The sequence below is a fragment of the Aphelocoma coerulescens genome, chromosome 27 (genome assembly GCF_041296385.1).
Source record: "Aphelocoma coerulescens isolate FSJ_1873_10779 chromosome 27, UR_Acoe_1.0, whole genome shotgun sequence".
Lineage (NCBI taxonomy): Eukaryota > Metazoa > Chordata > Aves > Passeriformes > Corvidae > Aphelocoma > Aphelocoma coerulescens.
This window is the reverse complement of record NC_091040.1, coordinates 5,321,167-5,335,222: the sequence shown is the minus strand read 5'-3', so window position 1 is coordinate 5,335,222 and position 14,056 is coordinate 5,321,167. Positions and strand designations below refer to the sequence as shown.

The window sequence follows — 14,056 nt, the reverse complement described above, 5'->3', positions numbered from 1 at the left end:
GCACTTCCAGGGATGGGGCAGCCACAGCTGCTCCGGGCAACCTGTGCCAGGGCCTCCCCACTAATTTCATCCCAATATCCCATCTACTCTGACAGTGGGAAGCCATTCCCCCTTGTCCTGTCAATCGAGGCCCTTGTCCAAAGTCCCTCTCCAGCTCTCCTGGAGACTCTTTAGGCACTGGCAGGGGCTCTGATGTCTCCCCGGAGCCTTCTCTTCTCCAGGCTCAACAGTCTGAGCTCTCCCAGCCTGCCTCTGTATTTGAAGACTTCAGATTTTTAACAGTCTGAGCTGACTCCTTCCTCCATTTATTAAGTTACCAACAATTCAGGCAACCTCTTGATGACAGATGGAAACATTTTTCTGACCAAGAACTCCCCAGGGAGGGGAGGAGTGTCTAATCAGAAGGACATGGGTTTAGGAGAGCGGAAGCCATGTGGGAACGGGCTGGTTTAGCCCTGGAGCCAACGCTGTGTCCTCTGCAGAGTGTGAATTTGTTTGTCTGGAGACCCAGCAGATTCACCATGGGGGTCCTTGTTGTGTTTTTCCAGCCCATTACTGTTTTGTTGCTCTTGCTACTGGGTTCCTCAAGTGAGCTGCACGTCCTGCGAACACAAACACCTCGGCTTTGCAAAGCTGGGAACAGAGGGAAAGGTGTGACTTCACCTGAGTGTGCTGTGGGAAATCAACAACTGTACTCTGGGTAAAGCTCAGCTGGGCTGGACTGGAACTGTGGGCTGGAATGCTGCAGGTTTAACCTGTTCCTGGGGGTGGAACTGGGTGATCTTTATGGTCCTTTCCAAGCCAAACCATTCTGTGATTCTGTGATTCTTCACAGGCACAACCAGCCCTGAGCTTCCCCTGGAAGTCTGACAGGTCATGGAATCACATCTCTGGTGCTCACACTGCTCCCACCACCTGTGCCACCAACATCAATGGCAGAATGCCACATGTGAGCTCCAGAGAGTGAGTGGAGGAATCAAAAGGTTCCAAAGGCTGAGACATCACACTCACCTGGCAGGTATTGGCTGTGCTGAAATGTGCCTGGGCTGTGCCAGGGAATCACCAGGAATGCCAGGAAAGATCTGGGTTGGAAAGGACCTGTGCAGGTCATGGCATGTGATTTGCATGGACAGATTTTGGCAGTGAAGGGCTACAGGGGTGGCTTCTGTGAGGAGCTGCTGGAAGCTTCCCCCATGTCCGGCAGAGCCAATGCCAGAGGGCTCCTTGTGACCAAGGCTGAGCCCAGTAATGATGGTAGCAGCACCTCAGGGAAAACAGAGTTCAGAAGCAGGGAAAAATATCCCCCTGCAGAACAGCAGCCAGAGAGGAGTGGGAACAGGTGAGAGGAACAGCTCCAGGTCAGAGGAGAAGGAGGGGGAGGAGTTGCTCCAGGCGCCAGAGCCAAGATTTCCCTGGGACTCCATGGGGAAGACCACGGTGAGGCAGCAGCGCCCCTGCAGCCCATGGAGGGCACTGGGGTGCAGAGATGCACCTGCAGCCCCTGGAGGAGCCCAGGTCGGAGCAGGGGGACGCCCAAGAGAGGCCCCGTGAGAAGCCCATGCAGGAGCAGGGTCCTAGCAGGGACCTGTGGCCCTGTGGAGAGCAGAGCCCACACTGGAGCAGCTTTCCTGGCAGGAAGGTCCTGGCAGGACCTTCAGGGGGACCCACATTGGAGCAGCCGGTTCCTGAAGGACTGACCCTGTGGAAAGGGACCTTCACTGGAGCAGTTTGTGAAGAACTGCAGCTGTGGGAAAGAATCGTGCTGGAGAAGTTCCTGTGGGATTGTCTCCTGTGGGAGGGACTCACACTGGAGCAGGGGAGGAATCTTGCCCCTGAGGAGGAGGAAGGAGCAGCAGAAGCAACGTGTGATGACCTGACTGTAACCCCCCCATCCCCCTGCTCTGCTGGAGGGGGGGAGATGGAGAATTGAGAAGTGAAGTTGAGCCCGAGAAGAAGGGAGTGGTAGGGGGAAGGTGCTTTATGAGTTGGGTTTATTTCTGTTTTGATTTGTAACAAATTAAACTCATTTCCCCAAATCAAGTCTGTTTTGCCCATGATGGTCCTTGCTGAGGGACACCTCCCTGTCCTTATCTCCACCCACGAGCCTTTAGCTCTGTTTCCTCTCTCCTGCCCAGCCAAAGGGAGCAACAGAGTGGCTTTGGGGGTACCCAGTGTCCAGCCAGGACCAACCCACCACAGTCAGGATCCAACCCCCTGGAAAGAGCAGGGACAACTTCAACTATGTGAGAATCATCGAATAGAATCATGGAATGGTTTGGGTGGGAAGGGACCTTAAAGATCACTCAATGCCAGTGTTATGGGCAGGGACACCTTCCACTAGCCCAGGTTGCTCCAAGCCCTGTCCACCCTGGCCCTGGACATTTCCAGGGATGGAGCAGCCACAGGGGCTCTGGGTAACCTGAGCCAGTGCTGCAGGAGCTCAGCTGTGGGGCTGCGGGAGCTCAGCTGTGGGGCTGCGGGAGCTCAGCTGTGGGGCTGCAGGAGCTCAGCTGTGGGGCTGTGGGAGCTCAGCTGTGGGGCTGCAGGAGCTCAGCTGTGGGGCTGTGGGAGCTCAGCTGTGGGGCTGTGGGAGCTCAGCTGTGGGGCTGCAGGAGCTCAGCTGTGGGGCTGTGGGAGCTCAGCTGTGGGGCTGCAGGAGCTCAGCTGTGGGGCTGTGGGAGCTCAGCTGTGGGGCTGTGGGAGCTCAGCTGTGGGAGCTCAGCTGTGGGGCTGTGGGAGCTCAGCTGGGGGGCTGCAGGACCTCAGCTGTGGGGCTGTGGGAGCTCAGCTGTGGGGCTGTGGGAGCTCAGCTGTGGGAGCTCAGCTGTGGGGCTGTGGGAGCTCAGCTGGGGGGCTGCAGGACCTCAGCTGTGGGGCTGTGGGAGCTCAGCTGTAGGGCTGTGGGAGCTCAGCTGTAGGGCTGTGGGAGCTCAGCTGGGGGGCTGCAGGACCTCAGCTGTGGGGCTGTGGGAGCTCAGCTGTGGGGCTGTGGGAGCTCAGCTGGGGGGCTGCAGGACCTCAGCTGTGGGGCTGTGGGAGCTCAGCTGTGGGGCTGTGGGAGCTCAGCTGGGGGGCTGCAGGACCTCAGCTGTGGGGCTGTGGGAGCTCAGCTGGGGGGCTGCGGGAGCCCAGGTGTAGGCAGGCAGTCCCAGAGAAGCAATCACAAGGAGGTGGCTCCACGTTGCCTTTTCCGTTTAGCTGAATTTCCTCTTTATCTCCCTATGGATCCCACCTTCAGACGGAATCCCCGTCCCACAGGATGCTTTAAAGGCTTTGTTATTTTGACCAGATTATTACATAATTCCCTTTAAAGCATCACATATATTTTTCTGTTGGATTAATACCAAATGTCTGATGGAATTTTTAGCCCATTTCCATTTTTACACACTTTTTACAGTCTAGTTTAATTTCATTAGAAATTCCAGTCTCTAACACTTGATTTATCTTAATAAACTTCCAAAGCCAAGACTCAGCTGGTTGCTATTGCTGGAGCACTGCTGCTTTAGGGGTCTGTGTAACACTGACTTTGTGCCATGCCCCTGCTCCATCCTGGGCTCTGGCTGACCAGGGTTCTGCTGAACTGTTCTTACCAGGATTTACTGTCACAGCAGCTGAAGGTGCCTCACAGGCCCTGCATTTCTCAGCCCAGACAATGCTGCCTGTGAGCTCTCAGGTTGTTTGGTAAAAAGACTTTTTTGGAGTTAGGAAAGCAAAGATACTGCAGGTGTTGGGTTTTGCAACCTAATATGAATTGTGCTTCTCCTGCCTTCAGCCCTGATGGATCTGTCTGTGGATACTTCCCCAGTGACCCCACATCTTGCTGTCAAACCTGGTGAAGAAAATCATTCTCCTTTTTAGGTTCCAGGAGAAGGAATGGCTTCTTGTAGGCTCCTGCAGATGGGATGACTTTGGACATGCTGCCCTTGTTCCATGCCCACCTCTGGGCCTCTGGATGTATTTCTCCCCATCTCTCTTCACACATGCCAAGCTGGGCTCCCTCCACCGAGATCATCCTTCTCCTGGGAAGTTGAAAAAGAATCACAAAGAGGGAGTTAAAACTCTGAGCTTTGTGAGGGCTTTCTGCCTACGGGCAGGGAGGTCACTGGGAAATAAAGGGACAGAGGGACGGGTGGATGGAGGGATGGATGGAGGGATGGATGGATGGATGGATGGATGGATGGATGGATGGATGGATGGAGGGATGGATGGAGGGATGGAGGGATGGAGGGATGGAGGGATGGAGGGATGGATGGAAGACTTTAACAGCAGGAGATCAGCAGAGCTGGGGGAGAGAGCATGGAGAGAGCACCAAGGGAGGTGTCACTGGACTAAGGAGTTTTGTGGGAGGCTGGAGACATCAGGAGAAGGACAGGATACCCAGAGTCAACACTGACTAAAGCTCTGGAGCTGGAATGTCTCTAGTGGGACTGTAGTTGGGAGGAAGGGAAAAAAGCCTTTGCTTTTCTGTTTTTCTGTTTCTCATTAGCCATTCCCACCACAGATGAGAAACAAGAAAAAAATTGGGAGTATTTCCAACATTTTCTCATATTTCCAATTAGAGAAAATTAGTAACTAGCATTAGAACTGTAAACAGTGCTAGTGAGGTCCCAGGTGGTGGCAGAGGCGTTCAGGCAGGGTGACAGCCTGGAGTGGGGCAGGAACCCGGGAACGGGATGTAGCAGCCAGGTAAAGAAACCTGCTCGGAGGATACCGAGCGTGGCAGTTCCACATCCCTTCTGCAGCCCCGGGGAGGGGCTCGTGGAGGTAGGGACATGGGAACTTGGGAACTTGGGAACATGGGAACTTGGGAACATGGGAACTTGGGAACATGGGAACATGGAGCTGTGCCGACCTCCTTGCAAGGCAGGGGATGAGCACCGGGCTGAACCGGCGGAGCAGTGCCTCACACAGGCAGCAGCTGCTGGGCTTCAACTGAGACCATCTGAGTGCCTGTAAGAGCAAAAAGCTTCTCGGCTGGTCGGGATTTCAGACGGTTCAAGTGGAGGCCAAAGGCTGGGATGAAAGGGGACATTCCAGAAGGGAGGCTGCACAACAGCAGCCGCCGACAGCTGAGCCCCCGCAGGGCTCCCTGTGCCGGCACTCTCGGGATTTCCTCTGCTCTTGCTCCACTCCGCTGGGGCCGTGTCCGAACCAAGGAGCGCGTCCTGATGCCCGCCCTGTGCGAGGGCTTGGAGCATCCCAGCCGAGCAGGAAGCTGAGCAGGAATTCCAGGAAGCTGAGCAGGAATTCCAGGAAGCTAGGGCAGGTTTGCCCAACACGGTGAGACTGTGCACAGGCAGGGCATCCCGCACACCTGGCAGACACAGAACTGAGGATGTTTCGCAACAAGATCCCACATTCTGGCACTCGACAGCGACTGCAGAGCTGAAATGCCTGGAGCACTGTGGGCTCAGTCCCACGCTGTTTGTCCATCTGAGATTTGTTCCAAAGTCCACATCTGCAGTGCTGGGAGCAGAGGGGTTCCCAACCCCTTGTCCCGGAGCCAGCCGTGCTGCTTCACCACAGTGTGAGCAGGGGATGAGGGCTGAGCTCAGCCCGACCAGGAAAGGAGCAGCAGTGAAGAGGGACAGTGGGCTCTGGTCACGGTGCCTGAAGCTGCAGCCCAGGGCAGCCCCCCTGCCCTGCCCACAGACACAGCCGGGTCTGACACCCCACAGTGCCCAAAGCTGCCTTCCTCAGCCCCTGTGCTGGGGCTTTGCTCCAGGGAACACCAGCCCTGCACACCTGCCCCTGGGATCCCGTAAACCATGGAATCCCAGAAGGATTTAGGTTGGGAGGGACCTAAAACACCACCCAGTCCCAACCCCTGCCATGGGCAGGGACACCTTCCACTCTCCCAGGTGGCTCCAAGCTCCATCCAACCTGGCCTTGGACACTTCCAGGGATCCAGGGACAGCCACAGCTTCTCTGGGCCACCTGTACCAGGGTCTCCCCACCCTCCCAGGGAGGAATTCCTTCCCAATATCCCATCCATCCCTGCCCTCTGGCAGTGGGAAGCCATTCCCCTTTGTCCCCAGTCCCTCTCCAGCTCTCCTTGAGCCCTTTTAGGCACTGGAAGGGGCCCTGAGGTCTCCCTGGAGCCTTCTCCTCTTCAAGCTGAACCACAACTCTCTCAGCCTGTTCTCATAGGAGAGGTGTTCCAGCCCTTGGCTTCAGTGTCCAGCAGGAATCAGCCCCAGTACGATGACAAAGTCTTGTCCAAGATACAGGAGCACAGATGTGATGTTGTTCACCTTCCTGCCCTCCCTCTGGACTGAGGAAGGAGAGAAATGGACATGAAAATGGTGACTCATTAGTATATTGGGTCCTTATTGGTCATATATATTCATATAAATGGTCATATTTTGACATATATATGGTCATATTATTCATATAAATGATCATGTATTCACATATTGCAGTTCCCTGGAAGTGTCCAAGGCCAGGCTGGACAGCGCTTGGAGCAACCTGGCCTAGTGGGAGGAGTCTCTGCCCACGGCAGGGGGGTGGAATGAGATGGTTTTTAAGGTCCCTTCCAACACAAACCATTCCATGGTTCTATGATTTATAGACTACTGCCATTTGGGGAAGAGGAAACTTTGAAACTCAAGTAAGCCACTCACTTTGTGTCCATATCCTGTAGCCTTTAAAAACTGCTAACTGGATTAATTCTTGTAATTAAATGTGCCTGTACCCAGCAGGCCCAGTGACTGCCCGTGTTCTGCTGGGGGAGGAGCAAACCAGATGTACAGAATAAACCCAGTGCTGTCCAACATGAGGAGCCCTGCAAAGCTGGGAGCTTGCAGCCAGGTAAGGATCAGTCTCTTCTCCCAGGTAACAAGTGACAGGACAAGAGGAATGGCCTCAGGTTGTGCCAGGGGAGGTTTAGGTTGGATATTAGGGAAAAGCTATTCCCAGAAAGGGTTGTCCAGCCTTGGCAGAGCCTGCCCAGGACAGTGGTGGAGTCACCATCCCTGGAGTGTTCAAAAAACGTGTGGATGTGGCACTTCATGCCATGGTTTAGTGGTGACCATTGTGGTGGTGCTGGGTTGATGGTTGGACTTGATGATGCCAAAGGTCTTTTCTAACATTAATGATTCTGTTATCTCAGGAAGTGCTGCCATAACCCTGCAGTGGAAGCTCAGCCTCCAGCTCACTCAGCTGAAACATAAAGCCAAATTCCTTTTTCCAGGTGTCTTGCTTGCAACAAGCCATGGATTATTTTGGAATGACCTGCACACCTCAGCCTGGAAACCCAGCAAGCCAGGGTAGCTTTTGGACCCTGCCTGGCACTTCTCAGCTTGGCTGCATGTGACATTAACAGCAAACTTTTTATCTGCTCATAGTGAAACCACAGTGGGATGTGACCAGAGCAGCTATCTAGGGACAAAGTCCTCTTTGTACACAGAGCAAAACCTGCAGGGAATGTCAACGCTGGCCCCTCCTGCTGCTGAAATACTCCACGGAGTATGAAAACTACACAAATACTATGCACAGGCACCTCCATTGATTTCTCATCCCTGGTCTCTACACATCAGTAAAGACAAAGTCCCTTGAGATGCTGGTCACAAAATCCAGCACACTTTTCCCTCCCAAAAGGACAGATATGTAGATCCAAGTAGCTGGGACATATTTTTGACAAATGGCTACAAAGAGTTGAATTAGAACCTGGGAGGAAGGTATTTCTCTTTTTGGATTAGAGTCACCAGTTAAAACAAAGAGTATTCAATCAAATAGAAATGTCAACCTCTTGAGCTCTCACAATTCACCACCCTGATCTCTACAAACTATATATAAACAATTCCTTTTCAAAAGCAGTATCTGAATTTTTCATTTACTGCTTAATCCTCAGAGCTGGGGCTTAAAAAGAAAACCACCACATGCCTATTGTAATATTCTGACAAAGATTTGGGGCTTATTCTCTAATATATTCTTAAATATATGAGGTGAGTGTCATCTGCTTCTGGTGCAACCTGTGACTCCCAGAAAAGTGATTTTTAGGGAGCTGAGTTTGGAAAGCTTTAAGGAATCATCACAACCAGAGAAATCCTGTAATCTACAGGAAAAAGAATGCTCAAATTTCCTCAAACGGAGCACCCACGACCCAAAATCAGAGGCTACTTTTAATAATCTCAGTTTTATCTTCCCTGTGCTCATTTCCTCTCTGATAAGGGCAGCGCCAGTGCCTCTGCAGCAGAATCTGATCAAGACTCAGCTCCAAACAAGTCAGTCGGAGGAGCACTGAAATCCCCAGCTGAGCTTGCAGCAGAGAGGGAAAATCGATGTTTACTCGATCCTCCTGCCCATAAATGAGCACCCACGAGGAGCCCTGGCCCCGTTCCCTGTGCCCGCCGCGGCTCCTCCCGGCAGGACACGCAGCGGGAGAGCCCTGCCATGTGTTTCCTGGTGATAGCCCCGCGCCGAGAGCCGAAAGCAGAACTTGCTCAGAAGCACAAGCGGCTGGATCGTGTTTTGGCAAAGACAAGAGGAAGCTGTGCAGCAGCGTATTCCCTGCAGGGCCAATCTCTGATTAATTGGAACTGCTTAGCATTCAAAAGAGCTGATGAAAAACTCTGGGAAGCCATTGAGGCATTTTCACTGGCACCAGCACTTGGGAGAGATCAAATCTATGTCATGTAACTGAGATTAAAATCAGAATCAAACCCATTCTACAAAGGCCTGGATTTGTTTGTTTTCATATCCCCCACCTAAGGAGATGAAACCAGCCCATTTCCAATGCTAGGATTCATTTCTCTTATGGAGCCGTGAATATCCCAAGATATTCTCTTATAGAAGCATGGAATATTCCAAGCTGGAAGGCACCCCCAAGGATCATGAGTCCAACCCCCGGCCCTGCCCAGGACACCCCAACAACCCCACCCTGGGCATCCCTGGCAGCGCTGTCCCAGCGCTCCTGCAGCTCTGGCAGCCTCGGGGCCGGGACCATTCCCTGGGGAGCCTGGGCAGTGCCCAGCACCCTCTGGGGGAAGAAGCTTCTCCTGATCTCCAACCTAAATCTCCCAGACACAGCTTAAAGCCAAACCTTTCTGCAAAGTCTTTTAAGCACCAGACAAACACTCACACGCCAACATCACACACTTTTAGAACCCTGGGCTCCATTACCTGCAGAGGAGCAGCAGCAGCACTGGGCTGCTCTGATAATTGTGCTCTTGACTTGCCCTGACACACACCTTGCTTGAGGTGAGGTTATGCAAGGGGAAGAGATAAGATGACCCACTCATTTTACAGTCTACCCATCCAGGTGACTTCAGCTTTCTCAATAATAAAGATACAAACATTACAAACCTACACCCATTGAGACATATCTATACAGAGAGAGAGAGAGAGAGAGAGAGAGAGGATATTTATATATTTTTATAGTATATTTATGAAACATCAGAACCTGTGCACTTCAGCCAGTGCTCCCTACAGACAGAGCCTACCAGTTGAATTTATTATTATATCTGTTGAAATTCTGTTGAAATTATATACTATATATATTATATATATTATACTGAAATTCTGTCGAAATTATATTATTCTGCCTATCTATCTAATATATATATATATATATGATCTTTAAGGTGCTTTCCAAGCCAAACCATTCTCTGATTCTATGATAAGGAAGAAATTGTTCCCTGTGGGGAGGCCCTGGCACAGGTTGCCCGGAGAATCTGTGTCTGTCCCTGGATCGTGGAAGTGTCCAAGGCCAGGTTGGACAGGGCCTGGAGCACCCTGGGAGAGTGGAAGGTGTCCCTGCCCATGGCAGGGAGTGGAACTGGATGGTCTTTCCATCCCATTTTGGATTTCCATCCCAGACCATTCCATGATTCTACGATATATATATACACAACATGCAAAGAACAAAGGAAAAGCAGTTATTTGTTTTACACTGAAATAAAACCAAGGAACTAAGAAATTTGTCAAGGATCATAAATCAGTTGCAGAATCAGAAACTAAAGCAAACTAACTTAAGTACTTCTTTGGTTTGGACAGGAAAGTGCTCTGAGATCAGTTGATAAGAGTGGAATAAAGCACTAATATTCCTAAAGCATTATCTCTAGCTCTGTGATGTCCAAACAGCTGGAAGTGAGTTTTTCCACTCTAACTGTAGTAATTCTGTGTGCAATTCCCCTCCTGTTTCCTCTCCAGCAGCCCACAGCAGCTCACAGGCTGCAACACGAGTCAGTCCCGCAGGCTTCTTACCTTGTGTTTACTCAAGGGTTAAAGAGTTTGTGAGTTACAAAGCTCGCTGTGTCTCATGTGTGGGAGTAAATGTCATATCCCACTGCACAGGGTATTTATAGCACAGCACTATTTGGGAAGTGAAACTTTTGAATGGTGAAGTTTTCAAGCAGTTGCTTCAGGATGAGGTTCCGAAGAACGGAACAGCCAAGAGCCCATTTGTCACTCTGGCTCAAGGTGGCTCCAAATGTCACAACGAAAGCAGCGGGGTCTGAGCGCGGCCACCTCGGGTCTGAAAGCTCCAGTTCACTCACAGGGAGGGTTTGTGTAGCTGGCACGTCAATCCCATCTCCCCACCGAAGGACAGAGTCCTGCTCTGTCACCATCACCACAGTACCTGGTGGAGGAGCTCTTCCCACGAAAAAGGTACCCAGTGTTCCCTGTGAGGGCCACCCTCCCACAGGCCTGCAGCTCCAGGCTGAGCACCCCAAACCCCCAAGCTACTCCACACAGGTACTCTAGTGCAGCTGCCATGGTCAGACACCAAACTCCAACACAGCCTGAAGGAGGGGAGACCTTGACCCAAGAACAGACTCTGGGAATGCCAGCACGTAAGGCATGGTGGCCCCCGCCCGTCCTGTCAGCAGCACCCATCAGGGCTGGACCTCAGCTTCTAGGAGAGGGATTAAGACAAGAGAACATGCACTGGAGTGGCAGGGGGGTAAAGTGGTCAGAATTCTCTGTTGTTAAAATGGTGACATGTCACTGGGATTGGTGGGGTGATGCTGGAGATCAGCCAAGGTGGAATGAGCTGTCTCCATCTCTGGATCCAGAATGAAGCTGCCAAAGCCCTGCCTGGCTCGAGTCCCTATATTGTAACACGCTGCTCTTGGCTCACACACTCGCAATGAGCACCAAACGTGGAGTAACGGATCAAGAGCTCCCAGCTAAGAGCTTTTCCTGACCAGAAGTCCCAGAGCGGATCACCATGATCAATCCATGCAGGAACAAAAGGTTTCTGTGAGGCCATGGGTGCTCTCTGAACTGTAACTGTAATCACAGAAGTAGGTCCTGACACTACTGGGGCACCTGAAAGGAGGACTCTGCATATTTCGCAGCAATTATTTATGCAGCTATTTGTGCTAACTCTCCAAACCAAGTCACAGATACGCCCTGTGCTATTTCCATAAACAGGAGCACAGCTGTATTTGCATTCTCTCCATGTGTGCTGGTGCTCAGAGCTACTTGTGGGTTTGATTGCTGCAACAGAAACCCGAGCTGGCCAGAGGAGCCCCTGGAACCAGGACAGAGGGGCAGAGCAGAGCCGGGCCCAGCAGTGCTTCTGCTCCAGTGGGTGGACACGTGGTGCTCTCGTCCTGCTCCAAGCACTGCAGGGGCTGCAGAGGTGTCAGGAGCTCTGACTGGTATCTGCTCCTGCTGCTCCCAGCTAAAGGGCTCTTCCCATCACTGAGCTGTACCTGTGCCACAACCGCGGCTCGCTGACTGCAGCGTCATTGTTACACACCATTCACACTTTGTTCGTGCCTTCAAGACATCCTTTACAGCTCCAAGAGTGACAAACTTCTCTGCCAGTAAGACTGAGACCATTGATTCATTTTGCACAATTTAACCACAAAAGAAAAGCAGAGTGTTCTGGATTTCAGTGTTGACCCTGAGCTTGTGATAAGCTCCACGTGTGCTTTTCTCAGTCCTGTCCACCTCCTGTCCTCCCTCTTCCCCAACAACTACAGAACATAACTCCGATGGAAAGGATGGCTTGTTCAAACCCACAACACGGGTATTAAGGTCTTTCATATTTTGTCAAAAGCTTTGTTTGCTCTTCTTTCCACTGTGATAAAAATGTCAAGGTCATAAATACCCCTAAATGCAACATCACAATCACCTCAACTACTCTGGCAAAAATAACCTCAGACTTTTAAAGGCAAATTATGTAAAATGTTGTGATCTGCTATTATCACAACTCCTGCCTCACTTCAAGGTTTCTTTCAGTTTGAATTAGGATGAAATGCTCCCCTGGGAGGGCGGTGAGGCCCTGGCAAAGGGTGACCAGAGAAACTGTGGCTGCCCCATCCCTGGCACTGTCCCAGGCCAGGTTGGACGGGGCTTGGAGCAACCTGGGATAGTGGAAGGTGTCCCTGCCCATGGCAGAGGAACTTTCAGGTTCCTTCCCACCCAAACCAGTCTCTGATTCTGTAAGGATGATTCTTTACTCAGGGGTGTTGGAGGCTGGATAGATCCCAGGCTCTGTGACTGTAACACATTCTGCCCAAACACGAGAGCGCACAGAACACGAACCCAAAACTCAGCTCTCTCCATATACCCAACTCAGAGCTGCTCCAGGAAGGACTGAAAACCACCTTGAACTACCAGCTCTCTCCTCAGACGGCTGACCTGATGATAGCAACCCCACTGCAACATTTTCTATATACACTTTAACCAATTCCACAAGTTCTGGGGTAAACTGCAGAAAATCCTGTCGACTGCAACACACGAGGTATGACAGTGACCTACTGTGACAGGTTCTTTTAACTCAGGGTTCATACCCAGAGTTAAATGGGCAACAGGGGATTATTCTGCAACACAGTGTAGAATCATACAATCATTCAGGTTGGAAACAACCTCTAAGACCATTGACTGCAACCAACACTCAATGATCAACTGACACAGTAGAATCCTCCCGTGAAAGAGCTGTTGGGAGTTAAAATTTCTCTCCAGACTATGTGAGGAGTCTGAGCAAGAGGCCCCTGTGCAGAGCCAGTGTATGCTGAAGGTGAGGGATTGCGGGATCTTGCTACTGCCCATTCCCAGGCTGCTCCAAGCACCATCCCTGTGGTTCTCACACACAGACTCTGCCAGAGCCAGAGCCAGAGCCAGAGCTGTGAATCATTCCCTGCTCGTGTGTCACACAAGGAGTCCAAATCCAGAAGGAATGAGCACTGGAAAAATTCTTTCCTGTGAGGGTGGTGAGGCCCTGGCACAGGTTGCCCAGAGAAACTGTGGCTGCCCCTGGATCCCTGGCAGTGCCCAAGGCCAGGCTGGATGGGTCATGGAGCAGCCTGGGATAGTGGGAGGTGTTCCTGCCCATGGCAAGGGGTGGCACTGGATGAGCTTTAGGGTCCCTTCCAACCAAATTCATTCCATGTTTCTATGGTTCTGTAAGTTCATCAGAATCCTTTCTTGAAAGCTCTGAAACTACCTCTGAAATTATCTATTTCCTACGGCTCCCCCACCTCACTGAGTCAAGGACCGAGTCACCCACACCCACCCCTTCCTTTAGTGTCAAAGCAAAACATAACCGTACTTGGGCAAAATATAACCCAAATAACAAAGTGTCGCTTACTGGGGAGATCAGAGTTAAGTTATCATAAACTTCTACTACTCGAAAATCTCCCCACAGCAGGACTGACACCTCCCACTCCCCATCTCCGGGATGGGGCTCAGCCCACCCGCCGCCGCCGGGGCAGCGCCGGCATGGGGGGACACACTCCTGCGGCCCTTCCCTTGCCATTTCACCGGGAAAGGGCGACGGACGCTTAGACAAGGAAAAAAAAATCCAATCAGTGGAAAAGTCTCAGCTTCCGGAGACAACGGCAGTGTAATGGGCGAGTCTTTGGAGCAGCTACTGACAGGCAAAACGCTCTAATGCGGCACCAAAGTACCTTCGAGGCGGCTCCGAGGTAGCCTCAACACGCCTGTCGCCCCCTGCCCGAAGGAACCGAGGTACCCAGCGGGGCCCGGGACCGGCGAGAGCCGCAGCCAACATGGCGAACGATCGTGAGGGGTCCGGCGGCCGCTCCCAGCCCCGCCTCCCGCGGCGGAGTGCGCAGGCGCAGCGCGAAGGCGCCCGGAG

At 52.1% G+C, this 14,056-nt stretch overlaps 1 long non-coding RNA gene across 1 annotated transcript; it reads right to left on the bottom strand.

Annotated features, from left to right (window-relative positions):
- Nucleotides 1-200: 200 nt before the first annotated feature.
- LOC138099245 (uncharacterized) lies at nt 201-14,008 on the bottom strand. Its single transcript, XR_011146692.1, has 3 exons — nt 13,866-14,008; nt 3,830-4,019; nt 201-602 (listed from the first exon to the last, which is right to left on the bottom strand). It is a non-coding gene; the product is annotated as an uncharacterized lncRNA (long non-coding RNA).
- Nucleotides 14,009-14,056: the final 48 nt, after the last annotated feature.